The sequence below is a fragment of the Pseudophryne corroboree genome, chromosome 10 (genome assembly GCF_028390025.1).
Source record: "Pseudophryne corroboree isolate aPseCor3 chromosome 10, aPseCor3.hap2, whole genome shotgun sequence".
NCBI lineage: Eukaryota > Metazoa > Chordata > Amphibia > Anura > Myobatrachidae > Pseudophryne > Pseudophryne corroboree.
In genome coordinates this window covers 53,753,271-53,778,743 of record NC_086453.1, presented here as the reverse complement: position 1 = coordinate 53,778,743, position 25,473 = coordinate 53,753,271, and the positions used below count along the sequence as shown (strand labels likewise).

At 47.8% G+C, this 25,473-nt stretch overlaps 1 protein-coding gene and 1 pseudogene across 2 annotated transcripts in view; both read left to right on the top strand.

The window, feature by feature from the left end:
* Positions 1-25,473, top strand: part of LOC134965966 (sodium-dependent neutral amino acid transporter B(0)AT2-like) — a 100,449-nt gene that overhangs the window by 16,274 nt on the left and 58,702 nt on the right. The gene's annotated exons all lie outside the window — the stretch shown is intronic.
* On the top strand, positions 25,036-25,154 carry LOC134967245 (5S ribosomal RNA; annotated as a pseudogene).

The window sequence follows — 25,473 nt, the reverse complement described above, 5'->3', positions numbered from 1 at the left end:
CAGTGTCAAAAGCAGCAGAGAGATCAAGTAGAATAAGTAGAGAGTAGTGTCCCTTAGATTTAGCAGCATGGAGGTCATTGCATACTTTTGTATGACTGTGACACCTATTAAGGGACACAGTCAGCGCTGGTTAAGGGTCTCCCTATACCTGTATAGCGCTGTGTGTGGGTTGGCTCCAATCTCTGTGTCTCTCTGCCATTCTTGGGGGGAAACTCTGTCCGCCCTGTACCCTGTGTGTATGTGGGGTGTGCAAGCAACCATGTTTAAAGACTCTGTCTCATATGCTGCAGAGGATATATCTTCTCAGGAAGATCCCATCCCATGTAATCAGGATTGCACTGTTGTAGCGCAGATCCCGGCTAGGGAACCGGAGTGGTTAGCCTCTCTTAGGGAGGCTATTTCTCAGATTTCTGAAAGGGTTGCAAGGACTGAGCATGCAACTCAGGTATTGCAGTCCTCTATGGCAGTATGGTCCGATACTGCTCCCCCGGGGCCCCCTGTGGTACATTCTCACAAACGTGCTCTTGCCCAAATTTTGCAGGATGACAGGGATACCGATTCTGACACAGCAGACGGTGATGGGGATGTGCCAAGGCGGACAGCATCACTTGCTAAGGGGGTGCAGTTGATGATTGAGGCCATGCGGGATGTCTTAAATATTTCTGACACACTTCCTGAGCAGGTTGAGGAGGCTTTTTTCACAGACTGTAACAAAGCCCCTCTCACCTTCCCTGCCTCTAAGGAATTAAATGACATTTTTGAAAAGGCCTGGGAAAACCCTGATAAAAAATTCCAAATTCCTAAAAGGGTTCTGGTTGCTTTTCTCTTCCCGGAGGACGATAGAAAAAAATGGGAGTTCCCGCCGATAGTTGACGCCTCTGTTTCCAGGCTGTCAAAACAAGTGGTTTTGCCTGTCCCGGTAACTACCGCGTTGAAAGACCCGGCGGATCGCAAGGTGGATGCTACGCTCAAATCCATATACACGGCTTCAGGGGTGATACTGCGGCCTACTGTTCCCTGTGCATGGATTTCAAAAGCAATAGCAAAGTGGTCAATTACTCTGCAGGAGGACTTGACTACGATGGATAAAGGTGACGTTGATTTGTTTTTACGTAACATACAGGATTTTGCAGGGTTTCTGTTGGAATCCATGAAGGATCTGGGTTCCATGGCTGCGGGGATCTCCTCCATGTCCGTCTCGTCGGCGCCAATGGTCTGCAGATGTGGAATCCAGGAAAAGTGGGGAGAGCCTACCCTATACAGGTCAGGCTCTGTTTGGGGAGGCGCTGGATGCGTGGATTGCCACAGCTACAGTGGGTAAGTCTCCTTTTCTCCCCTCAGCTGCACCGGCTATAAAGAAGCCTTTTTCTTCTAACACGTCACAGTCCTTTTGGCCCACTAGGACTAGAAAGATCAAGCCCTCTCACACCTTCTTTAGAGGTGGTCGTGCCACATCCAAAAAGCCTGCTCCCGCAGGTTCCCAGGACCAGAAGCCTGCTTCTGGTGCCTCAAAGTCCTCAGCATGACGGTGGACCGCACAGCCTGGAAGTAGGTCAGGTGGGAGCGAGACTTCGGCATTTCAGCCACGTCTGGGTGTTGTCCGGCCTGGATTCAGCGATTCTTCAAATCAGGCTTGCCGGCTTTGCCGGCAGACAGAGCTATTTTACTGGTTGCTATCCGAAAATTGGTATTGTCGGAGGTCATTGTTCCAGTTCCACCTCATCAGTTGAACAAAGTTTACTATTCAAACCTTTCTGTGGTACCAAAGCCGGATGGTTCGGTCAGGCCAATTCTGAACTTGAAATCATTGAACCCTTATCTCAGGGGCTTCAAATTCAAAATGGAGTCTCCGCAAGCGGTTATCTCGGGACTGACAGAGGGGGAGTTCCTGGTGTCCCTGGACATCAAGGATGGTATCTCCACATTCCCATTTGGTCGCCGCATCAGGCTTATCTCAGGCTTGCACTGTTAGACGATCACTATCAGTTTCAGGCACTGCCATTCGGTCTCTCCACAGCATCGAGGATCTTCACCAAGGTGATGGCAGAGATGATGGTTCTACGCAAGCAGGGGGTGAACATAATTCCGTATCTGGACGACCTGCTGTCCAGGGAGAAGTTGTTAAGATCCATTGCTCTCACGACACATCTGCTCAATGAGCACGGTTGGATCCTGAACCTTCCAAAGTCTCATCTGGAACCGACAAGGAGGTTGTCTTTCCTGGGGATGATCCTCGACACGGAGGTGTAGAGGGTGTTTCTACCGGTGGAGAAAGCGTTGGTGATTCAAACAATGGTCCGGGATGTCTTAAAGCCGGCCCGGGTATCGGTTCATCAGTGCATCCGCCTTCTGGGGAAGATGGTTGCCTCCTACGAGGCTCTGGTGTACGGAAGGTTTCATGCTTCGGTCCTTTCAACTGGATCTCTTGGACCAGTGGTCGGAATCTCACCTACATATGCACCAGGGGATTCGTCTGTCGCCGAAAGCAAGGATTTCGCTCCTCTGGTGGCTGCAACTACCTCACCTTCTGGAGGGCCGAAGGTTTCTAACCACGGATGCAAGTCTAAGAGGTTGGGGAGCAGTCGTTTAAGGGAAAACCTTCCAAGGAAGTTGGTCAAGTCAGGAATCCCTTCTTCTGATAAACATCCTGGAGCTAAGAGCCGTATACAACGGCCTTCTTCAAGCGGCACACCTTCTACAGGATCGGGGCTGTTCAGGTGCAGTCGGACAACGTGACCACAGTGGCCTACATAAACCGACAGGGCGGAACGAAGAGCAGGACTGCAATGTCAGAGGTGACAAGGATCCTCCTCTGGGCAGAAAGGCACGCTGTAACAATGTCGGCAATCTTCATTCCGGGAGTAGACAACTGGGAAGCGGACTTCCTCAGCAGACACGATCTCCATCCAGGAAGCTGAGGAGGTACTGTTCCAGGTCGAGAGACCCACAGGCGGTGGACGCACTAGTAATGCCGAGGGTGTTCACGTCAGTGTATGTGTTCCCTCCACTTCCTCTTATCCCAAGAGTTCTACAACTTGTAAAAAGAACAAGGGTTCTGACAATCCTCATTGCTCCGGACTGGCCAAGGAGGGCTTGGTACGCGAATCTACTGCTGGAAGATCCAAGGCCTCTGCCTCTTCGGGAGGATATTCTACTACGGGGGCCGTTCGCTTATCAAGACTTACCACGGCTACGTTTGACAGCATGGCGGTTGAGCGCCAGATCTTAGCTCGGAAAGGGTATTCCGAGCGAGGTTATTCCTACCCTGATACAGGCTAGGAAGGGGGTAATGTCTAAACATTACCATCGCATTTGGAAAAAGTATGTGTCTTGGTATGAATCCAAGAAGTTTCCTGCGGTGGAGTTTCAACTTGGACGGTTTCTCCTTTTCCTGCAAGCAGGTGTGGATTTAGGCCTGAGATTCGGCTCCATCAAGGTCCAGATTTCGGCCTTATCAATTTTCTTCCAGAAACAATTGGCTGTCCTCCCTGAAGTTCAGACCTTTTTGAAAGGGGTTCTGCACATCCAGCCCCCTTTTGTGGCGCCAACGGCACCATGGGATGTTGATGTGGTGTTGCAGTTCCTGCAATCGGATTGGTTTGAGCCTCTACAGGAGGCTGTAATCAAGTTTCTCACATGGAAGGCGGTAACTTTGTTGGCCTTGGCTTCTGCTCGACGTGTGTCGGAAATTGGGGGCTTTGTCCTGTAAAAGTCCCTATCTGGTCTTCCATGAAGATAGGGCGGAACTCAGGACTCGTTCACTGTTCCTTCCTAAGGTTGTGTCGGCTTTTCATATCAACCAACCTATTGTGGTGGCAGTGGCTACTGACTCCTCAATTGCTTCAAAGGCCTTGGATGTTGTGAGGACTTTGAAGATTTATGTGAAGAGGACGGCTCGTCTCAGGAAATCTGACTCTGTTTGTTCTCTATGATCCCAATAAAATTGGGTGTCCTGCTTCTAAGCAGTCGATTTCTCACTGGATCAGGTTCACCATCCAGCATGCCTATTCTACGGCAGGATTGCCATGTCCAAAATCGGTTAAGGCCCACTCTACTCGTAAAGTGGGTTCTTCCTGGGCGGCTGCCCGGGGTGTCTCGGCCTTACAGCTTTGCCAAGCAGCTACTTGGTCTGGTTCGAACACGTTTGCTAAGTTTTACAAGTTAGATACTTTGGCTTCTGATGACCTCAAGTTGTGTCAAGCAGTTCTGCAGGAGCCTGCGCGCTCTCCCTCCCATTCTGGGAGCTTTGGTACATCCCCATGGTACTAATATGGACCCCAGCATCCTCTAGGACGTAAGAGAAAATAGGATTTTAATCACCTGCCGGTAAATCCTTTTCTCGTAGTCCGTAGAGGATGCTGGGCGCCCGCCCAGCGCTTCTTTATCCTGCAGTGGTTATTTGGTTCAGTACTACCTGGTTCCTAGGTAAGTTCTGTGTTTGTTCCTGTTTCAGTACTGTTTTAGCTGTTGCTGAGTTCTCCGGCCTGTTGGCCGGATTTGCCTTGTTGTGTGAGCTAGAATGAATCTCTCCACTATCTGTGTATTTCCTTCTCTCAAAGTATGTCGTCTCCTCGGGCACAATTTCTAGACTGAGTCTGGTAGGAGGGGCATAGAGGGAGGAGCCAGCCCACACTGTTAAACTCTTAAAAGTGCCAATGGCACCTGGTGGACCAGTCTATACCCCATGGTACTAATATGGACCCCAGCATCCTCTACGGACTACGAGAAAAGGATTTACCGGTAGGTAATTAAAATCCTATTTTTTAAAGGGTCATTAGCTAGCATTAGAGCATTTTATTTTATCTTCATTTCTTGTACGTCAGGAGGGGTGGTATTCACCGACATCCCGCCCCCTCACTATCCCAACGGTCGGCATGCCGACCAACAGGGACTTTTTCCACTCGTGGGTGTCCACAACACCCATAGAATGGGAATAGAACCCGCGGTGACCTCAGGTCGCCACCGAGCCCGCTTGCTGCACTCTCGCCCCTCCCCGCCGGTATCCCGGCATCGGTATGCTGACTGGCGGTCTCCTGACCGCCGGTCAGCCATAACACACCCCTTCAGGAGTTTGTGGTCATGCATGAGGAATTGACCTGTCCACTTGTGTGATTATGTGAGTGAGGACAGGGCTGCATGTGACAGGGACAGTGACATGATGTGAGGAAAGGAATGGAGGCAACAAGAAGCCACTGGTTGGTAGGTACGCAGTGGAAGAGGTAGGGTTTTCAGCAGCACAGAGTATATCAGGAGATGGGTGATGTGTGAATGATGACAGGGCTGCATGTGACAGGTGCAGTGACAGGATGCGAGGAGGGACATGGAAGCAGCAGAATGAAAGTTATATAGTGGAAGGAGCAGTGTCCCCGGCAGCACAGAGTATATCAGCGTATGAGTGATGTGTTATAGTGAGGACAGGGCTGCATGTCACAGGGCCAGTGACATGATGTGAGGAGGGACTTGGAGGCAGCAGGAAGTCACAGACTGAGAATTATACAGAGGAAGAAGCAGGGTGCCCCAGCAGCACAGAGTATATCAGGAGATGAATGATGTGTTAGAGATGACAGGGCTGCATGTGATGTGGGGAATGGAGGCAGCAAGAAGCCCAAGACTGAGAGGTATATAGTGGAAGGAGCAGGGTCCCCCAGCAGCACAGAGTATATCAGGAGATGAGTGAGGTGTCAGTGAGGACAGGGCTGCATGTGACAGGGGCAGTGACATGATGTGAGGAGGGGAATGGAGGCAGCAGGTAGCCACAGACTGAGAGTTATATAAAGGATGGAGTAGTGATCAGGACAAACTGGTAAGACTCCCTATTGGGTGATATCAGCCAATTCTTTTGAAGTGTGTGTGTGTGTGTGTGTGTGTGTGTGTGTGTGTGTGTGTGTGTGTGTGTGTGTGTGTGTGTGTGTATACAATTGTCAATAATATACACTGCATCAGTATACACAAATGTTTCTATAGCAAATCATGTGTATAGAGCCACAAAACTTTAAATTTAGATTGCTTAACCAAAAGAGACACTTGTAACATACACAGATATGTCCGTAAAATTTTCCATATCTTGGAAAAAGCTTGATACGTTTGCCATTGTATTTATTGTTTGCTTTGCAGCAGAGTACAAGCTGATCTAACTTATCACCCTCTTTAGACTGATATGGGCTGACTGCTGTGTATAGGAGAATCTTACATTGCAATCATGACATTGCAATCATGCTCCAGGAAACGTATATAAATTATGGACTTTGATTTTAGATATATTGGTATTTTCATTCCCGAAAGTTCATTGATCCAGTTTTAGAATTTGCAAAACTCTAAAAAGGGCAAGTGGCATCCTACCAGGGTTGGACTGACCCACAGGGGAAATTCCCATTGGACCCCACTGCATGCAGCGCCCTTCTCTAGGTGTCTGGTTCCAGACCTGATAGAGTAACAATGTACATGTCTACCCCAGGTGGTCCTTCATGCTCCAGTCCGACAAATCATCCCACTAATCACTAGTGCAGAAGATCGCTTTTGATGGTGTAAAGTCACTTATGAGACAAGTAGCATGCAAACACAGACTGGGAACAGTTAGGGTGTGTTTGGGAGCTCCTGTGGATGGAATGAACAATTGGGACCCTAATCCTAGCTTTGGGTCACTGCAATCGCCCCTTTTGTGTAATCTCTTCTAGGTACTGCCTATTGCACCCAGGGGTTTGCTACGTTGTGCGCCCAACATGGCAGCCCAACCTGGTACCTTGTTTGTGGGCTGGAATATATAACACATGGAAGTTACTACCCAAAATGTCTGCACCAGCTCTGCATTACACTTACTGTGCGCCATAGGTTTTCTACACTATTTCTGTATTACTGTATTCATCTTTTCTGCTTTGTCTTTGTTGCCTGTAAAGCACCTTTAGTGTTCACTCTAGAATCTGGGCAGGGCGCCGGACCTAGAGGGGCACAAGCGTGTTTGCGCGCGTGGCGAAAAGTGGGCGTGGCCATGCAGAATAGGGGCTGGGTCATTATGTGTAATAAAAATGGGCGGTTCAGCCCACAGACGTAAAAAAAGGGGGCGTGGGCGACCGGCGGCGTCACTGTTGGGAGGTGCTGGGCTTCCCCCAAGCTCTCTCTCAGCGTGAAAGGATGCCGCGCGCATGCGCACGGCATATTTACACGCTGGGAGGGCAGGAAGCGGGCGGCTGTTTTAGCAGGGCGCCGCAGAAAGGGCAGGGCGGGTTTTGCCTGTAAAAAATCGGGCAGGGCGCCGCGCCCTGCTAAAACAGCCTAGCGTGAACACTAACCTTGAGTCCTGTTGGAGAAAAAGTGCTATATAAATAACATTATTATTAAATTGAGGCAACCACGCGTAGGCACACTTATCCGCAGCCATGTCCCTTTCAGGTACTGAGAGCTAGTAAAAACACCCACTGATGATGACGACAGTGGTTTGCAGCCGTAGCTGATTGCCGATTGACCTACTTTCCTCATTAGCCGTGCCATATCCACGGTCGAGTCACATTATTATGACCACCTCCTACATTTGACGTCAGCAGCGTGTAGCCCATGAAGTCATGCGCTGCCTTGGTGGGTATATAAAGTGTGTGATACGCCGCCTGCAGACATATCACTCATTGCTGTCATGGGTAAAAGGGGCGATTTATCAGAGTTGCAAAAAAGGGATGATTATCGGCATTCGGGCCAAGAGTAGCAGTATATCTGACACAGCGCAGTTTGTGAACTGTTGTCGTGCTGCTGCGGTGAAGGTGTATCGTGATTGGACAAATGGTAGCATTGCCAATAACCGACATGGATACTGCGCAGCACCATCTGCCAGTGATGTGAGAGGTGAACGTCGGCTAGTAAGGTGCGTGATAGCCGACCAACGTGCTACAGATCACCATCATAATGAACCTGGGGGCTACCAGACGTGTGTGTAAAAGGACAGTTCCTCCCGTCTAGCTGCTGTCCGTACTGCACACGGCGGTCACTCTGGCTATTAGCTGGTGGTCACAATAATGGGACTCGACTCTGTATCGTATGCTTTTGTTGGCGTACCTTAGAATTATATTTTTTGCTAATTTTGTTGTACATGAGAATGAAGACTACATCTGCTGTATTTTAGATGGATCTCAGAAATAATTTCTTATTGATAACCAAATAATCAGATCTATAAACCTTCAAACTGCTGGATTTGTCTATTATTAATTTCCTAGCTTTTAATTTTTAAAAAAATATATTTTAGTTCTGGTCTTTGTAAAAAACTTAAACATAAATGTAAAATTGGCAAATTAATAGTACAGAGTCAAACAAACAATGTTTTTACGTTGATTTACTGGTGCTTTATTTTATTAATGTTTTTTAGCCCTTTATTTTTCTTCACCCCCTGCCATGAACAGTGTAGGTGTTTGACAGAGGGGCACGGATATGGGATATGTGTGATACCCAGTTATTGTTTGGAGTGCTTGCTTTAATGGTTCCTAGAACAATGTGTATGTCCCATCGCTGTCGGGGGAGGAAAATAGCAAAAGTTACACAGCGTCCTGTGATGCTTTTGCTGTGTCATTGCGATATAGGCCATATCATTGCCATGGCAATAGGAATAGAGGACAAAACATTGGTTTTACTGTAATGGGCCCTAGTCACCCGGTGATGTCCCGACGACCGATACGGCTGACAGGTGACCCAACGGCGAGGGGGGAGGGAATGACGTTTCTTCACTCCCCCGTCACCATAGCAGTGCATGCTAATATGGACGAGATTGTCCATATTGGCCAGCATGTATAAGCGACCCGGCACCAGCGATGAACGAGCGTGGGGCCACGCATTGTTCATCGTTGGTCCCTACACACTGAACGATATGTACGAGTTCTCATTCAGTAATGAACGAGAACGTTCATATCGTTCAGTTAGATCTTTAAGTGTGTAGGCTCTATAAGTGCAGGGGTATGGTACAAACAGAAATAAAGTGGATGAGCCCTGGGGAGTACAAGGTATATATGGAGAAAGCTAGAATTAAGGAATATGTAATGTTTAAGAGTTATCCAATTACTAGCCGCCCATTTGTAAGATCTGATCCTTTAAGTCATGGGTCTTCAGTCTGCGGTCCTCCAGCTGCTCTAGAACGAACATCCCAGCATGCCCTGCCTCAGTTTTCGCATGCCTTAACAACAAAACTGGCAGGGCATGCTGGGATGTGTAGTTCCACAGCAGCTGGAGGGCCGCAGATTGAAGACCCATGCTCTTAAGTAGAATCCATAGGTATCCTTAGAAAAAATATAACTGGCATTAGGTGAAGCGTGGTGAGTGTGTTTCCTCCAGTGACTATGGAGTGTAATTGCTGGGAAGGTGCATGAAATGGTTAATGAGAAGGTTTGAGTCTGTTAGTGGAGTGTTTGCAGTAACCATGGTCCAAATCTTGGGGCTTTCCAGCCTGATCCTGAGCTACAGTAACTGCTTGTTATGGGAAAAGTGATAATCAAAAACTATCTAAACTATCTAAAACAACATAGCTAAAATATATATTAGATTTCTATGTGTGCTACGTTTTATTTATACTACTTTATATTTTTATGTTCTCTGTAAGTTCGCTCAGTATGATGGGCAGCGCGGGGGCACAGTGGCTGGCAATGCTGCCTTGCAGCATTGGGGTTGTGGGTTCCACACATCAGTCTGGGTATTGCATTGGGTATGTTCCGGGTGCTAAGCTTTCTCCTCACTCTCAGTGCATACTGCTAGGTCCATTGTCTTCTGTGTGGTAGGGAATATAGATTGTAAGCTCCAGTGGTGGCAGGGACTGATTTGAATTACAAAGTACTCTCTGTAAGGGTGTGGTTCGTAGGGTCGACCACTATTGGTCGATAGTAGCTAAGTCTACACCCAAAATAGGTCAACATGACAAAATGTCGGCATGAGGTTTTAAAAAAAAAATTTGTGTAGTTTTCTTCGTAGAGTGACTGGGAACCCCAACCCCTCGCATGGCTCGCGGCTTCGGTCAAGGTGCTTCCCTCTGCTACCGCAGTGCTCGGCACAGGTTACTGTTCCCAGTAATGAAAAAAATCGCGAAAAACTCATGTCGACCTAGTGACCCTGTCGACCTAATGCATGCGACCAAAAGTGGTTGACCTAGTGACTGTCGACCTAAGTGTGGTCGACCTAGAGACCGGCTACCCTCTGTAAGGTGCCATGTAGTATGTATACACTATGCGCTTGATTCAATTCAATGTGAATTGAATAGCGCCGGGAACTAGCTCCACGGGCTAATCAATCATGTGCGCAGTGACAGCCGACGACAGGTTTTCTTCTTGCACCCCCAGAGGGTGCAAGCAGAAAATCGACAAAAGTGCCGGCGCAATGCTGATTACTGCCCTTATCGTGGCGGAAACAGCCTCTCGCGGGGCACTGAAGTCTGAGAATACCAGTTCGCCCAACAACACACCCTGTTTAGTCTGGGAGATCAGGCATTCTCCGACTTAGCATCGTGCTGAATTGAATAGCACCAGGAGCTAATTCCCGACGCAGTTCAATTCGCATTGAATTGAATTGAGCCCTATATAAAATAAATAAATAAATAAATACAAGTTTAGTAACACTTATTAGAAGGTTATTAGTATGTGATATGGGTGTTGCTTTAACTCCTAATTTTTTAAAATATATGCGTGTCTCATTCCATGCACGCAATGCAAGGAGCATGGCTAAACTGTTGCCCCTTGAGATTTGCACAGCTCGATTTTTGCATATACCCCTATGCGTTACCCTATTTATCTCGGTGTGTCCAAATATATTGTGCTGCTAGTTTGTGTGCCAGTCTTATTGTGCTGAAGCTTAATAAATACAGGTCCCTGCAGTACTTTTCTTTGCCTTTCTTTTTCCATGTCCCTAAAGAGTTGAAGGGGTTAAAAGAAACTGCTAAGACATTTGCTAGGTGCTTTTCGCTCAGGGGTGCGGCATCACACACCCCCTAGAACGCTAACCTGAGTGGCTGAGACATAGGGGGAGGAACTGGCTAATACGTAGGAGGCAGGTCCGGCTGGGTGGAACGTGTTGGGTGTACAGCACTGCTGGGTGACATTGTGTGTATAATCTAACCATGATCTGAGGAACACACATTGCTGGACTCGCTAGGAGTTTTAGAATAGGATGCATTCAATCATCTCCGAGAACAGTTGAAGCATCTAGGCTGGGAACATGTTCTCGGAAGCTGGGACCAGATGGGGGAAATTTGTCAGTGTATTTGAAATAAATGATTGCTATTGGGTATTCTGTTGCAGCACCATTTCTAGTAGGCGATCCATGTGGAGAAATAAATTACTGCAGGTATTAAACTGCATGTAAAATGTTAAGAGGGAACTGGGAATTTTACTGTGTACATATTTTATCACCCTCCTTGTATTTCAGTGGGAATCGGGCTAGCGGAGATTGAAGGATCAAGACAGACGGCATCCCATAGTCCCGAAACGTTTTTTCCCCAGCACACAAACGGCTGTAAAAATATACCTCATATTATTGCTCCGCTAAATTGGGGTTAGGCAACTGGTGGCACTCCAGCTTCTGTTGAACTACATATTCCAGCATCCCATGCCACACTTCTAGCATTCCTGAACAGCAAAACTGGGACGGGGCATGCTGGGAGATGTAGTTCACAACAGCTGGAGTTTCACAGGTTGCCTACCCCTGCGCTAAATGATAAGCTAGGAAAAGTGATTGTAGAGAATAAATGGAGCTGGTGTTTTTTTTTCTGTTATCAGTATGATTTGCCGGCACATGGGATCCTGGCGGTCGTAATACAGACGCCGGGATCCCAGTGTTTTAGAAGCCGACAGGGGGGAGTAAGGTATGCTCATACCTCTCCCCAACCTCCTAACCCTCCCTACCTGCAGCCTAACCCTAACCTCCCCCCTTGTGCCTAAACCTTACCCCCTGTCCCCACTGCCTAAACCTAACGCCCACCTAACCCTAACATGCCTAGGGGGGTCCCTAACCCCCCTCCCTGCAGCCTAACCCTAACCCCCCGGAACACAGCCTAACCCCCTCCCCCGCAGCCACACCTAACCTCCCCCACCTCGCAACTTACCTGACTTGCAGCGCGGTCTGTCCTCGTTTAGGATCCCGGCTGTCGGTGTTCCGCCACTGGGATGGTGTACCCATTCTGGATGCCGGCGTCGGCAATCAGAATAGGGTCGGTATTCTGACTGCCGGGATCCTGACTGCATCCCGTTTTGTCACCGCCTGTAGGAAATAAGTTGTATAGCAATAATCAATGCGCACTCTAATGGTGCCTAACAAAGTAGGTGGTGCAGTACAGCTGTAGTGTGTGTATATATGTGTATGTATGTATGTGTGTATATATATATATATATATATATATATAGCACAGCACTAGCCTAGGTTGCATCCACGTGTGATAAAGGAAGTAAGGTGGGCCTCAGTTTCTAAGATATGGATTTCCACTCTAGTGCAGCAGGATTGGCGGAGCCGAGGATGTATAGACCTGGGAATAATGAGGGAAGTGATTCATGGTTTTTTCTGTGTTCTGGTTCCTGTACTTGTAGCTAAATTGTGGGATTCTGTGGAAAGCCCTCAAGTTCACTAGCGATAATTAAAACTGGATCAGTTGTCTCCCATACATGAAATGGTGATTGTGGACAGAGGATAATTGGGGCTGATCAGAGCTTTAACGATTTTCACAATCTTTCTCGCTAGACGTTCATCGTCTGCAGATCCGCTCTGTCAGTCCCTCCATTGGTTACCGGTATTCTACCGTATTCAATATAAAATACTTTTACTGGCATACAAGGCTATTAACCAAACAATACCAACATACATCACTTCACTCATCTCAAAATATCTCCCAACCCGGCCCCTTAGCTCTTCACAAGATCTATGTCTCATCCACACTCATTACTCGCTCCGACTTACGATTACAGGACTTTCTTCAGGCTGCACCCACTCTCTGGAATGCCCTCCCAGCACAATAAGACTCTCCTCTAGTCTCCAAACCTTTAAGTGTTCCCTGAAAACTCAACTCTTCAGGATAGCTTATCCCATTCCAGAATGAGGTTTTTTCCAGAACCGCTCACTCAACCTTCATAGGCTTTCCTATCCAATTATATCCCCACTGTACAGTCCACACATATCCTCCACATATATTCTTCCTTCACTTCCCCTTCCTCCTGACTCGGGTTCATTATTCCTGTAATGTGATATCATGCAGCCCACGAGAACCTTTGCAATCTGGTGGACAACTATACAATAGATAATGCCTATACTTGTGTATCCATGCCTATTCCCCGATAGATTTTAAGCTTGCGAGCAGGGCCCTCCTACCTCTATGACTGTTTGTTATTACCCAGATTTGTCTTATCATTGTGTCCAGTTGTAAAGCACAACGGAATTTGCTGCGCTATAGAAGAAACTGTTAATAAATAATAACTAATATGAATCATATGTACTTACTGTAGGGGCAGATTTGTGAACAAGTGATATTCTTGTTACCACTTTGAAATCAGACACATTGTGAGTAGCTACCAGGCATTCTGTAACTGCAGATAACTCTGTGCCACTCCCAAACCTTTATTTCTTCATAATGAATCACAAGCGATTGTGCTCATCTCCCACAGGCTCCTCCCTCTCTTCTCCCCATACTACGACAGCAAGGGGCTCCATATGCAGCGGTGTTGTGTCTTCTTGCAGAATCCTATTGAAGGTGTTCTAGCCCGGAATATATTCAGTCCCTGATTTAGTATTCAGAGTACAAAGTTTACTAATACAGCCTGGGGCACTGTGCCACCCATGTGCCAGCTTGTGGCACCTGCTTGGATCTTCCCGATCAGTAACATGCTCATTCGTGTCTCATCTTGATCCTACCCATCTTCCGTGCCTCTTCTAGAAGGCAGCTGTAACAAATTTGTCCTCCCTTGAACTATTCCTTAGGTCTTGCATGAGCTGTTGGGTTTCCTCAACATGGTTATACATATTTGCCATTCATTTTTCTATCCATTTGTTGTCTGTTGTCACCGTGGCGGAACCTGAACTTGAGTAACTTATGGTGTAAGACCAGTGGTTCTCAAACTTTCCTCAGGACCCCACACCGGTCAAGTTTTCTAGGTCACCCAGCAAGTGCACTGTGTGTCTCCAACTGTCACATTTTAAAGATCCACAGGTGACTTGGAAAACATGAATTGTGTGGGGTCCTGAGGACCGAGTTTGTGAACCACTGGACTAACAGTAATGCTAAGCATAGATTAGTAGAAAGGGACACCTCTGGAAGCTGGTTTTAATGAAACGAGGAGACACTCTCATTAAGGGGGCAATATATCCACTTTATCTCTCTCTCTAAGGCTTGAGACATCTCCCCCTAAGGATGGGGTACACACCAGAACGATATTGCACCGATTTGCCATATTGGAACAACAAATCGCCTGGTGTATACGCACAATTGTGCGCTCCTGCCGGTTGTATGCAACATCCTCCGGTTGGCCGTGCTGCACGGTCATACGAAAAGGTATTGCATGCGACCTCGGCTCTTTGTAATGAAGGACAGAACAGCGATCATTCTATCCTCCATTACATCAGGCCGGTGTGTATGGGCAATCGGGCTTGGTCCGGGATGAAGGGAATTCGGTCTGACCATTGGCCCAATTGCCCATCGTTCAGGTGTGTACCCACCCCTGAGACTGACTAGTGTATTATACATGAAAGGCTTTTATGTATACCATTTAGGGTTGTTGTTGTTTTTTTTTTTTTATAATAGAAAGCAACAAAAACTGATTTAATTGCACTGCTTTCAACATACTGCATGAGTGTAGAGTCGTGCCACAGAATTGTCCTGACTAGGGATAAATTAGGCTACTAAAATCCAACCCATTTATGCCCATGTCTTGCTCAGCCATGACACTTTGTAAATCCCGTTATCAGTATTCTCCTGCGGATATTGAATCTGTTGGAAGGTAGGTAGATATGTTATATATACGCCTTTGACTGTAAGTAATTACCAACTGGATGCCTTTCACCAGGAAAGGATATTTTCTCATCCCATGGAAAAAATAATGATTTAACCTAGATAAACTTAGGGGCAGATTTAACAACGTGATATCCTTCTTTTCTCCGGCAGGGTCCACAGGTTATCCACAGGAGAACAATGGGATATGATGCAGCGACAGCGGATTGGCACCAAACGATCACAAGCTTTCAGGCCTCCCAGGTTGCAACGGGCCCGTATATATATCCCCGCCACTGGCTCAGCCAAATACATTTTTTGTTTGGTGCGGCAGGAGCCGGACCATGGTCAGAGGGCTGCTGTTCTATGGCAGCCCTAAGCTTTCTTATTTTATTTTTATAGTCTTACTATGTTTCTCTTACGTCCTAGAGGATGCTGGGGACTCCGTAAGGACCATGGGGTATAGACGGGCTCCGCAGGAGACATGGGCACTCTAAAGACTTTAGGATAGAATGGGTGTGCACTGGCTCCTCCTTCTATGCCCCTCCTCCAGACCTCAGTTAGATCCTGTGCCCAGAGGCGACTGGATGCACTGCAGGGGAGCTCTCCAGAGTTTCTCTGAAAAATACTTTTTGGGGGGGTTTTTATTTTCAGGGAGCACTGCTGGCAACAGGCTCCCTGCATCGTGGGACTGAGGGGAGAGAAGCAGATCTACTTAAATGATAGGCTCTGCTTCTTAGGCTACTGGACACCATTAGCTCCAGAGGGAGTCGGAACGCAGGTCTCATCCTCGCCGTTCGTCCCGGAGCCGCGCCGCCGTCCTCCTCACAGAGCCGGAAGATAGAAGCCGGGTGAATATGAGAAGAAAGAAGACTTCAGAGGCGGCAGGAGACTTCATGATCTTCACTGAGGTAATGCGCAGCAGTAACGCTGCGCGCCATTGTTCCCACACAGATCACACACAACATGCACTTTACGGGTGCAGGACGCAGGTGGGGCGCCCTGGGCAGCATTATTAACCTCAAGGGACACTGGCATATACAACAGATACTGCAGAGGCAGTATATTAATAATCCCCCGCCAGTATAAATAATTTGAGCGGGACCGAAGCCTGCCGGTGAGGGGGCGGGGCTTGATCCTTCCAGCACTAACCAGCGCCATTTTCTCCACAGCACACTGCAGAAGCTGGCTCCCCGGACTCTTCCCTGCTGCACACGGTTACAGAGGGCATAAAAGAGGGGGGGGGGGGGGGCACATGTAATTGGAGCAGTGAAGTGTATTTATACATATATATTACTATAAAAGCGCTGTACTACTGGGATTTTATTCCAGTCCGGTGGCGCTGGGTGTGTGCTGGCATACTCTCTCTGTCTCTCCAAAGGGCCTTATTGGGGGAACTATCTCCATATAGATATATCCCTGAGTGTGTGGGGGTGTCGGTACGTGTGTGTCGGCATGTCTGAAGCGGAAGGCTCATCTAAGGAGGAGGTGGAGCAGATGATTGTGGTGTCTCCGTCGGCAACGCCGACACCTGATTGGTTGGACATGTGGAATGTTTTAAATGCAAATGGGACTTTATGACATAAAAGAATTGGACAAAGCAGAGTCCAGGGAAAAAGCAGGGAGTCAATCCATGGCTTTAATTGTATCACAGGGCCCTTCAGGGTCTCAAAAACGTCCCCTATCCCAAATAGTAGACACTGATACCGACACGGATTCTGACTCCAGTGTCGACTACGATGTTGCAAGATTACACCCAAGGGTGGCCAAAAGTATTCATTTATATGATTATTGCAATAAAAGATGTTTTGCCGATCACAGATGACCCCTCTGTCCCTGACACAAGGGTACACATGTTTAAGGAAAAGAAACCTGAGGTAACATTTCCCCCATCTCATGAGCTGAACACGTTATTTGAAAAGGCTTGGGAAACTCCAGACAAGAAACTGCAGATTCCCAAAAGAATTCTTATGGCGTATCCTTTCCCTGCACAGGACAGGGTACGGTGGGAATCCTCGCCCAGGGTGGACAAGGCTTTAACGCGCTTGTCCAAGAAGGTGGCGCTACAGTCGCCAATATACATACGGGTGCTTTGCTCAGACCGGCAATAGCATCGGCTTGGGTTTGTAGCGCGGTAGCAGCTTGGACAGATACCTTGTCAGCTGATTGATACCCTAGAGAGGGATACCATTTTGTTGACCTTAGGTCACATCAAAGACGCAGTCTTTTATATGAGAGACGCTCAGAGAGACGTCGGGCTACTAGGTTCAAGGGCCAACACCATGGCGATCTCGGCTAGGCGAGCACTGTGGACCCGCCAATGGACGGGTGATGCCGACTCAAAGAGGCATATGGAAGTTTTACCTTACACGGGTGAGGTTTTATTTGGGGAAGGTCTTGCGGACCTGGTTTCCACAGCTACCGCGGGTAAATCTATTTTCTCTATCGTCCTAGTGGATGCTGGGGTTCCTGAAAGGACCATGGGGTATAGCGGCTCCGCAGGAGACAGGGCACAAAAAGTAAAGCTTTTCCAGATCAGGTGGTGTGCACTGGCTCCTCCCCCTATGACCCTCCTCCAGACTCCAGTTAGATTTTTGTGCCCGGCCGAGAAGGGTGCAATCTAGGTGGCTCTCCTAAAGAGCTGCTTAGAAAAAGTTTAGCTTAGGTTTTTTATTTTACAGTGAGTCCTGCTGGCAACAGGATCACTGCAACGAGGGACTGAGGGGAGAAGAAGTGAACTCACCTGCGTGCAGGATGGATTGGCTTCTTGGCTACTGGACATCAGCTCCAGAGGGACGATCACAGGTACAGCCTGGATGGTCACCGGAGCCGCGCCGCCGGCCCCCTTGCAGATGCTGAAGTCAGAAGAGGTCCAGAATCGGCGGCTGAAGACTCCTGCAGTCTTCTAAAGGTAGCGCACAGCACTGCAGCTGTGCGCCATTTTCCTCTCAGCACACTTCACACGCAGTCACTGAGGGTGCAGGGCGCTGGGGGGGGGCGCCCTGGGAGGCAAATGTAACCTATATAAAGGCTAAAAATACCTCACATATAGCCCCCAGAGGCTATATGGAGATATTTAACCCCTGCCTGGATTCACTAAATAGCGGGAGACGAGCCCGCCGGAAAAGGGGCGGGGCCTATCTCCTCAGCACACGGCGCCATTTCCTCTCACAGCTCCGCTGGTCAGGACGGCTCCCAGGTCTCTCCCCTGCACTGCACTACAGAAACAGGGTAAAACAGAGAGGGGGGGCAAATTTATGGCGATATTTTGATATATATAAAGCAGCTATAAGGGAGCACTTATTATAAGGCTATCCCTGTTATATATAGCGCTTTTGGTGTGTGCTGGCAAACTCTCCCTCTGTCTCCCCAAAGGGCTAGTGGGTCCTGTCTTCGTTAGGAGCATTCCCTGTGTGTCTGCTGTGTGTCGGTACGTGTGTGTCGACATGTATGAGGACGATATTGGTGTGGAGGCGGAGCAATTGCCAAATATGAAGTCGACACCAGAATGGATGCCTTTATTTATGGAACTACGGGATAGTGTCAACACGCTAAAGCAGTCGTTTGACGACATGAGACGGCCGGACAATCAATTAGTGCCTGTCCAGGCGACTCAAACACCGTCAGGGGCTGTGAAACGCCCTTTGCCTCAGTCGGTCGACACAGACCCAGACACAGGCACTGACTCCAGTGGTGACGGTGACGAATCAACCGTATTTTCCAGTAGGGCCACACGTTATATGATTTTGGCAATGAAGGAGGCGTTACATTTAGCTGATACTACAGGTACCACTAAACAGGGTATTATGTGGGGTGTGAAAAAACTACCTATAGTTTTTCCTGAATCAGAAGAATTAAATGACGTGTGTAATGAAGCGTGGGTTGCCCCTGATAAAAAGCTGATAATTTCAAAGAAATTATTGGCATTATACCCTTTCCCGCCAGAGGTTAGGGAGCGCTGGGAAACACCTCCTAGGGTGGACAAGGCGCTAACACGCTTATCTAAACAAGTGGCGTTACCCTCTCCTGAGACGGCCGCACTTAAAGATCCATCAGATAGGAGGATGGAAAATATCCAAAAAAGTATATACACACATGCAGGTGTTATACTACGACCAGCTATAGCGACTGCCTGGATGTGCAGTGCTGGGGTAGTTTGGTCAGAGTCCCTGATTGAAAATATTGATACCCTGGACAGGGACAATATTTTACTGTCGTTAGAACAAATAAAGGATGCATTTCTTTATATGCGTGATGCACAGAGGGATATCTGCACACTGGCATCACGGGTAAGTGCTATGTCCATTTCGGCCAGAAGAGCTTTATGGACGCGACAGTGGACAGGCGATGCGGATTCAAAACGACATATGGAAGTTTTGCCGTATAAAGGGGAGGAGTTATTTGGAGTCGGTCTATCAGATTTGGTGGCCACGGCTACAGCCGGGAAATCCACCTTTCTACCTCAAGTCACTCCCCAACAGAAAAAGGCACCGACTTTTCAACCGCAGCCCTTTCGTTCCTTTAAAAATAAGAGAGCAAAGGGCTATTCATATCTGCCACGAGGCAGAGGTCGAGGGAAGAGACAGCAACAGGCAGCTCCTTCCCAGGAACAGAAGCCTTCCCCGGCTTCTACAAAAGCCTCAGCATGACGCTGGGGCTTCTCAAGCGGACTCGGGGACGGTGGGTGGTCGTCTCAAAAATTACAGCGCGCAGTGGGCTCACTCGCAGGTAGATCCCTGGATCCTGCAGATAATATCTCAGGGGTACAGGTTGGAATTAGAGACAGATCCACCTCGCCGTTTCCTGAAGTCTGCTTTACCAACGTCCCCCTCCGAAAGGGAGACGGTTTTGGAAGCCATTCACAAGCTGTACTCTCAGCAGGTGATAGTCAAGGTACCTCTTCTACAACAAGGGAAGGGGTATTATTCCACTCTTTTTGTGGTACCGAAGCCGGATGGCTCGGTAAGGCCTATTCTAAATCTGAAGTCCTTGAACCTGTACATAAAGAAGTTCAAGTTCAAGATGGAGTCACTCAGAGCAGTGATAGCGAACCTGGAAGAGGGGGACTTTATGGTATCCTTGGACATCAAGGATGCGTATCTCCACGTTCCAATTTACCCCTCACACCAGGGGTACCTCAGGTTCGTTGTACAAAACTGTCACTATCAGTTTCAGACGCTGCCGTTCGGATTGTCCACGGCACCTCGGGTCTTTACAAAGGTAATGGCCGAGATGATGATTCTGCTTCGAAGAAAAGGCATATTAATTATCCCATACTTGGACGATCTCCTAATAAGGGCAAGGTCCAGAGAACAGCTAGAGATGGGATTAGCACTGTCGCAAGAAGTGCTAAAACAACACGGGTGGATTCTGAATATTCCAAAATCCCAGTTAATGCCGACAACTCGTCTGCTGTTCCTAGGGATGATTCTGGACACGGTTCAGAAAAAGGTTTTTCTCCCGGAGGAAAAAGCCAAGGAGTTATCCGAGCTTGTCAGGAACCTCCTAAAACCAGGAAAGGTGTCTGTACATCAATGCACAAGAGTCCTGGGAAAAATGGTGGCTTCTTACGAAGCAATTCCATTCGGCAGATTCCACGCAAGAATTTTCCAAAGGGATCTGTTGGACAAATGGTCAGGGTCGCATCTTCAGATGCACCTGCGGATAACCCTGTCTCCAAGGACAAGGGTGTCTCTTCTGTGGTGGTTGCAGAGTGCTCATCTATTGGAGGGCCGCAGATTCGGCATACAGGATTGGATCCTGGTGACCACGGACGCCAGCCTGAGAGGCTGGGGAGCAGTCACACAAGGAAGAAACTTCCAGGGAGTATGGACGAGCCTGGAAACGTCTCTTCACATAAACATTCTGGAACTAAGAGCAATATACAATGCTCTAAGCCAGGCAGAACCTCTGCTTCAGGGAAAACCGGTGTTGATCCAGTCGGACAACATCACGGCAGTCGCCCATGTGAACAGACAGGGCGGCACAAGAAGCAGGAGTGCAATGGCAGAAGCTGCAAGGATTCTTCGCTGGGCAGAGAATCATGTGATAGCACTGTCAGCAGTGTTCATCCCGGGAGTGGACAACTGGGAAGCAGACTTCCTCAGCAGACACGATCTTCACCCGGGAGAGTGGGGACTTCATCCAGAAGTCTTCCACTTGCTGGTAACCCGTTGGGAAAGACCAATGGTGGACATGATGGCGTCTCGCCTCAACAAAAAACTGGACAGGTATTGCGCCAGGTCAAGAGATCCGCAGGCAATAGCTGTGGACGCGCTGGTAACGCCTTGGGTGTACCAGTCGGTGTATGTGTTTCCTCCTCTGCCTCTCATACTAAAAGTATTGAGAATTATACGGCAAAGAGGCGTAAGGACGATACTAGTGGTTCCGGATTGGCCAAGAAGGACTTGGTACCCGGAACTTCAAGAGATGATCACGGAAGATCCGTGGCCTCTACCTCTAAGGAGGGACTTGCTTCAGCAGGGTCCCTGTCTGTTTCAAGACTTACCGCGGCTGCGTTTGACGGCATGGCGGTTGAACGCCGGATCCTAAAGGAAAAAGGCATGCCGGAAGAAGTCATTCCTACTTTGATTAAAGCAAGGAAGGAAGTAACCGTGCAACATTATCACCGAATTTGGCGAAAATATGTTGCGTGGTGCGAAGATCGGAGTGCTCCGACGGAGGAATTTCAACTGGGTCGATTCCTACATTTCCTGCAATCAGGATTGTCTATGGGTCTCAAATTGGGATCTATTAAGGTTCAAATTTCGGCCCTGTCGATTTTCTTTCAAAAAGAATTGGCTTCAGTCCCTGAAGTCCAGACCTTTGTTAAGGGAGTGCTACATATACAGCCTCCTGTGGTGCCTCCAGTGGCACCGTGGGATCTCAATGTGGTTTTGGACTTTCTAAAATCTCATTGGTTTGAACCACTAAAGAAGGTGGATTTGAAATATCTCACATGGAAAGTGACCATGCTTCTAGCCCTGGCTTCGGCCAGGAGAGTGTCAGAACTGGCAGCTTTATCTTACAAAAGCCCATATCTGATTTTCCATTCGGACAGGGCAGAACTGCGGACTCGTCCGCATTTTCTCCCTAAGGTGGTGTCAGCATTTCATCTGAACCAGCCTATTGTAGTGCCTGCGGCTACAAGTGACTTGGAGGACTCCAAGTTACTGGACGTTGTCAGAGCATTAAAAATATATATTGCAAGGACAGCTGGAGTCAGAAAATCTGACTCGTTTATATTGTATGCACCCAACAAGATGGGTGCTCCTGCGTCTAAGCAGACGATTGCTCGTTGGATCTGTAGCACAATCCAACTTGCACATTCTGTGGCAGGCCTGCCACAGCCTAAATCTATAAAGGCCCACTCCACAAGGAAGGTGGGCTCATCTTGGGCGGCTGCCCGAGGGGTCTCGGCATTACAACTTTGCCGAGCAGCTACGTGGTCAGGGGAGAACACGTTTGTAAAATTTTACAAATTTGATACTCTGGCTAAGGAGGACCTGGAGTTCTCTCATTCGGTGCTGCAGAGTCATCCGCACTCTCCCGCCCGTTTGGGAGCTTTGGTATAATCCCCATGGTCCTTTCAGGAACCCCAGCATCCACTAGGACGATAGAGAAAATAAGATTTTACTTACCGATAAATCTATTTCTCGGAGTCCGTAGTGGATGCTGGGCGCCCATCCCAAGTGCGGATTATCTGCAATAATTGTACATAGTTATTGTTAACTAATTCGGGTTATTGTTGAAGGAAGCCATCTTTCAGAGGCTCCGCTGTTATCATACTGTTAACTGGGTTTAGATCACAAGTTGTACGGTGTGATTGGTGTGGCTGGTATGAGTCTTACCCGGGATTCAAAATCCTCCCTTATTGTGTATGCTCGTCCGGGCACAGTACCTAACTGGAGTCTGGAGGAGGGTCATAGGGGGAGGAGCCAGTGCACACCACCTGATCTGGAAAAGCTTTACTTTTTGTGCCCTGTCTCCTGCGGAGCCGCTATACCCCATGGTCCTTTCAGGAACCCCAGCATCCACTACGGACTCCGAGAAATAGATTTATCGGTAAGTAAAATCTTATTTTTTTTGCCTTATGTTCCCCCACAGCAAAAGAAAACACCAAAGTATTAGATGCAGTCTTTTTGGTCGCATAAGTCCAGAAGAGGTTGGGGCTCTTCCTTCCTCGCCAGAGGTAAGGGTAAAGGGAAAAGAATGCCTGCCACGGCTATTTCCCAGGAGCAGAAGTCCTCCCCGGCTTCTACTAAATCCACTGCATGACGCTGGGGCTCCACTGAGGGAGTCCGCACCGGTGGGGGCACATCTTCGACTCTTCAGCCACGTCTGGGGTCAGTCGGATGTGGATCCTTGAGCGATGGAAATAGTATCCAAAGGCTACAAGCTGGAATTCGAAGACGTGACTCCTCGCCGATTCTTCAAATCGGCTTTACCAGCTTCTCCCCCAGAGAGGGAGATAGTTTTAGCTGCAATTCAAAAGCTGTGTCAACAGCAACTGATTATCAAGGTTCCCCTAATACATCAGGGAAAAGGGTACTATTCAACCCTATTTTGTGGTCCCGAAACAGGATGGCTCGATCAGACCCATTCTAAATTTAAAATCCCTGAACCTGTACTTAAAAGGGTTCAAGTTCAAGATGGAATCGCTCAGGGCAGTTATCTCCGGCCTGGAAGGGGGGGATTTTATGGTGTCACGTACCCATATATCCTCCTCATCAGGCATACCTGAGGTTCGCTGTACGGGACTGTCATTACCAGTTTCAGATGTTCACCAAAGTAATGGCGGAAATGATGGTGCTCCTGCGCAGGCAAGGAGTCACAATTATCCCTTACTTGGACGATCTCCTGATAAAAGCGAGATCAAAGGAACAGTTGCAGAAAAGCGTGTCGCTCTCCCTGAGAGTACTACTGCAACATGGCTGGATTCTAAATCTACCAAAGTCACAGTTGGTTCCAGCGACTCTGCTGTTTTTCTTAGGCATGATTCTGGACACAGAACAAAAGAGGGTATTTCTCCCAATGGAAAAAGCCCAGGAACTCCAGAACATGGTCAGTGACCTGTTAAAACCGAAAAGAGAGTGCACTCGAGTACTGGGGAAAATGGTGGCGACCTACGAGGCCATCCCCTTCGGCAAGTTTCATGCGAGGACTTTTCAGTGGAACCTTCTGGACAAGTGGACACTTTAGAACGATAAAGTGGTTACAGTCACAAATTGTGTAGTATACTGTGAAAGTGCTGATTATTTATTATGTCTAAGAGCGGCAAAAGTGATGAGAGTACACTTGCAGTAACACCAACACTCATATCATGTTGTCTTGCAAAAACTGTGTTATTCTCTCTGATATGGTACAGGATGGTTTATGTGTAAAATGGTTTGCTTTTCAGCATAATACAAGTCAGATCCCTGATCTACTGAACTACGTAAAGTATAGATAGATCCCCCTTGGGTGATGTTTGCACAGACCTTGTCCAGTATAGCTGAAAGAATAATTCCTACAGCGTCAATATCAGGAATAGGTTTCACTATTAACCCATACATGCAGCTCTCTACCTACGGCATCCCCAACAGCTTCTCCAATAAAACAAGCTGATAAGCCGAGTGTAAATAAATCATCAACTGCATAGGCTACACATGATGATTCATCAGACAATGAAAGCTCTACATACTCTACTTCGGCATACAAAGAACAGGTAGATGGTATCAGCTCAGTGAATATAGCTGAAATAATGAGAGCAGTAAAGGCCTTTCTGTCCTCAGAGGATCAGCAGAGCCTGTGTTAAAAATAAGGTACCTAGGTTTAAACGTCCCAAAAAATAGGGCCACCTCATGGGAGACTCCTCCAGCTGATGGAAATCATGGAAAAGGTTTGGGCTATACCCAATAAGGAATATAGATTCCCAGTAAATGGGATTCCAAATATCCTTTTCCAGCTGGGGACTGTTTAAAAATAGGAAGTGCCTCCTAAAGTAGATACGCATATCATTGATAGTGCGAAAATCTATATGTTCTTTGCCGTCAACATCAAAAGGGATGGTTTTCTGAAAACAATATTGTCTCTGTCTGGGGCAGTCATAAGGCCAGCCATGACTTGACCTTGCAATCTACAGCCACACCACACTGGATAGGCCCAATCTCACTAGATCTTGGAAGCTAAGCAGTGTTAGGCCTGGTTAGTTCTTGGATGGGAGACCACCTTGGAATACCAGGTGCTGTAGGTACACAGGTACTGGAAGACAGGTGATCAGCGCCTGCAAGTAAAGATTCCCATATAGCTCATATGGGCACTAATGTTCTAGGGTATCAGCATTAAAAATAGCTGCCCGCAGAGCAGTTTTGATTACATACATGGAAAGCTGATTCAGAATCAAAGAAGGTTCTGGAAACTTAGCCTTTGGCTGGAAGTTTCTGTTTGGGAAGGAGTTAGATACTCTGGAGTCAGAAACAGACTCCAAGAAGGTCATGTTTCCTTACACATATAACCCCAAACCTAGGGGTCCGGTTTTGGCCTCGTCGGTCATAAAGGAACGTAACAGCCCC